Below are 4,285 nucleotides of genomic sequence, written 5' to 3'. Positions count from 1 at the left end.
ATCTTATTTGATTTTAATAATAGAGTTGTGACAAATAAAGTAATTTATACTTAATTAGTTTGAGTAAAGATGCATAAAAAATCAAAAGTTTAAGTAAGAAGATATAGATGGTATGTTAATAAAAATTGTTTTTTTTTTAATTATAACACATCTAATAGTATGATGTTATATACAAAATATTTTTGAAACACATCCAAAATTATAAATTCTAGAATTTAAATATAAACGTTAAAAATACAATTAATCTTTTGATATTTGATTCGATAAAATGCATCTAATATTTATTATTTTATTATTAGTTGAATTTTTTCGTTACTTATTTGAACATTAATGTTTTAAAAATTATTAAAATCAATAATTAAGTTAAGTTTTTTAGATCTTATGAAGAAAAATATATCTAACATATATTATTGTAGTATTAGTTGAAATGTTTATTACTTATTTGAGCATTAGTGTTTATTCATTTTAATATATCAAACTTTCTTTTTGATATTGTTATCGTTAGATTCATTAAGTCTGTCATCAGAAGCCTTACTAGCTGCTTATTTTTCTTTCATTGGACCAGCCAAAGTATGTTTTTTAATTGGCATTATGATTCTAGACTGCACATTATTCATATCATAAGGTTAAACATAAAGTTTTGACCGAAAACACTTGTAGAATTGAGGAAACAACATAAACACATCCCAAATCATAATAATCCACGCTAATTATTTCATCAACACATCTGAAACTCATATACCTATGATAAGATTACAAATTTAAATTTATAAGATTACACATTCAAAATTATCTATTTACACAACCTAAATCACATGCTTTGCGCACCAAATAATTGATAATCAGCAAAAAACCCCAAAAAAAATAGCCAACAAACTTTCAACACAAGTATGATAATAGAAAAATCAGAGAGCACTAAAAGTTATATAATATTCCCCTAAAAATAATAGTAAATTAATATAAATAGAGCAAGAATCTCATTATGCAAAACAGTGTCATCTAGCATTTTATTTAAAAAAAAAACGCAAGATTATCATTATGTTGTTGCTTTAATCAATTTGTTTACTGGCGTCACTCCATCCTAGTCTTTTACACTTGAGTAACTGAATAAAATTACACTCAACTACACTCAATGACGACTTTGGGGATTTAGTCCATATTGTATACAAGAAAAAAATTACACTCAACTACACATCCAAAGTTATTAAAAATGATTCTTGGGTATTTCATTAACACATCCAAAAGTCATGAAAAAAGGACAAAGTTCAGTGTTCACATCATAAGATTAAACATAAAGTTTTGATCGGAAACACTTCCAGAATTAAGAGGACAACGTAAACACATCTCGAATGACAATAATCTACGGTAATTATTTCATCAATATATCCAAAACTCATATATCATAGGAGACTATGGACCCTAAACATTCCACAAGTAATAATGTAGTAAAAGTGTAACACCCTACCACACAAAATCTTATGCTTAAGTCATAAGACAGAGGTGGTGAGGTATTACGACCTCTAAAAATAAAATTATATACATATATATATATATATATATATATATATATATATATATATATATAGTTGAAAAATATTTATATCTAGAAGTCTTTGAAGAAAAGTTAAAAAAATAAAGCGTCAAAAACGAAAAGCGCAACACCTATGAAGCGATAACGTAATGGAGTAAGGTAAGAGAAAGCTAATATGGATATCAACAAAAGAGTTCCAATATACAAATAGCAAAGCTCATGACTCGACTCGTGAAGATAAATTGGCCAGAGCACATAAGTATATATATATAAGAGAACACAAAAGATGCTAAAATACAAGGTTTACAGAACCTATTTCTCCAAAATAACTTCTAAGAGGAAGTTAATACATCAAATACATAAGCAGTGGAGATAAAAGTATCTATATATATACATATATCCAAAATAAAGCCCCAAAGACAAAGATCTCCGCTATTAGAAGCTTCCAGCATGCCTTAGCGAGGTGACTCGCGTCCTGCATCTGAAAACCACAACATATGTATGGGGTGAGAACCAGAGGTTCTCAGCATGGTAACAGTGCCCACATATCTAACATATATTGTCCCGGAAAAGCCGTAGGTAATCCTAGAACTTCCGACATATGAATTAAACTTATAAAACATAACTAAACCAAAAGTAAATTAGGCCACTAACTAAGGATCTTCTTTCTAGTCTAACACTCCCCTTTCTAACTCCTCCGAACCTCCCAATCGCCACTGGAACTATTCGTTTCAAACACAATTATTACATGCAAGGAAATCACAATTAGGATTCAGATACAGTAAATAAACAGGTAGCAAGTAGTTTATGCAATCAGTTAGGCATTTCAAACAAAACACACCAAACAAACACATAGATGCATATGATGCATACCTGTCCTATAGTTGATGAGTCTCATCTGTCGATTATCAAGCCAACCAAAGTGTCCGGTAGCTAACCCAGGCACAGTCTCTCTGTTGTGCCTTAATACCATTAGAGGGAAGCCGTGCCCTGTCACCATTAGAGGGTATCTGTGCCCTATCACCATTAGAAGGTATCTGTGCCCTGTCACCATTAGAGGGTATCTGTGCCCTGTCACCCTTACAACCAGAGAGATAAAATTACAAACATACTCACATTCAACATTGCAAATACCTCGTTACTTAGTTACTCGCTTTATCCACACTTTTCAATTCAAATCCCCCACTTCAAAACCTCTCTTCACCTCTAGGTCACTATCCCTTCCTAGTTCAACCTACTTCATTACCATTATAACTCAATTAAGGGTCTTAAAGAGTAAAAAATGGAGGTTTAGAGGTTCAAAATTATATTTTAAAACACAAAATTCACTTTGCTGATTTCAGGGGTCACGCGTACGCGTGGGCCACACGTACACGTGGGTGGATTTTTCCCTGCTCGCGTACGCGACATTCCGAAACCGAAAAGATTGGTCGCATCGCGTGCAGTGTCACGTATGCAAGTTCTACAGAATGGGTAAAAATGATAAGTGCTGTAGAATTTCCGTTTTGCACACCGAACTTCTGATGCGCATAACTTTCTCGTTTTAAAACATTTTTCATCCGTTCTTCGAATGGCGTAAACTTCACGGATCCAATCTTCATATGACATAAGTTTGAAAGAATTTAGGGGTCTGGAACTCGAGTTATGACTCGTCAGAGTTGGTCCAAAAATCAAAGTTTTCATTGAAATTACTAAACCTCAATTTTCAAAACACCTCTATTCCAACCTTTTCAAAACTTACCATAACCATATCAACCAAAACCAATCATTATTCAATGCACCATTTTACTCCATATTACACCAATTTCACAATTTCAATCATTTTCACACAATAATTCATTTCCAAAGCATCTTTATACAAAATCATCAACAATATGCATATACACTCCATCATTCTCCACAAAAGTTGCTTTAACTCACTAACAACACCCTTAATTAGCTAAGCCTCATAAATACCAACCAAAACCCAAGTCATCAACAACATCAACATTCCAATAACATCGTCATTACCATTTACCAATTTCAAGCATCAACAACATAAATAATTCAATCTTATCATACGGTCAACTAATCTAAGTTTTCATAACACATTACATTTTAGATACGAGAAACCGAAACCATACCTTGGCCGATTCTCCGATAAACCTGGAACACCTTAAGCGTTATCGCACCACAAACTGATCAACACAGCCCCTCACCAACAAACCTAGCTTCCAAAATCGATCTCAAACTTTCAAATCCTTAAATTAATTCCACTTCTCAACCAATTTTCAATCTAACAATATAATTACCATTATAATTAACATAGAATTCACTTACTCAACATTACACCCAGATATTGAAGAAGCTTACTTTGCTCACACCCCAAAGGAGCTAAACCCGACAAAATCCACAAGCTAATTCGAACCTAAACACCGAAATCATACAAAATTTAACATGCATTCACATTGAGTTTCGAAATTAGGGAGAAGGAAACTGAAAATGAGAAGTGAGTTTCATACCTAATCAAGAATTGAGTTTTGTAGAGCTCGACACTGCGGTCGCGTAGCCGTAAACGGTGCGGCAATCAGAGCTCCAAATCAAAAGTTAGGTTGAATTATTGAGTGAGGGTTTGTGTTCTTCCCCCTTTCCCCCTTCAATTTCCAACGTGTTTCAATGTGTGGCTGAAGGGAAATGAGCTGAAGCTCATGAGTATTAGTGCTTTGAGTTACTGTCAAAATTCTTATTTTAATTAGCTCTAAATCATTAAACTAT

The sequence above is a fragment of the Arachis ipaensis genome, chromosome B1 (assembly GCF_059453495.1).
Source record: "Arachis ipaensis isolate K30076 ecotype BB chromosome B1, ASM5945349v1, whole genome shotgun sequence".
NCBI classification, from domain to species: Eukaryota; Viridiplantae; Streptophyta; class Magnoliopsida; order Fabales; family Fabaceae; genus Arachis; species Arachis ipaensis.
The sequence above is the reverse complement of the archived record's forward strand: the minus strand, read 5'-3'. Positions refer to the sequence as shown.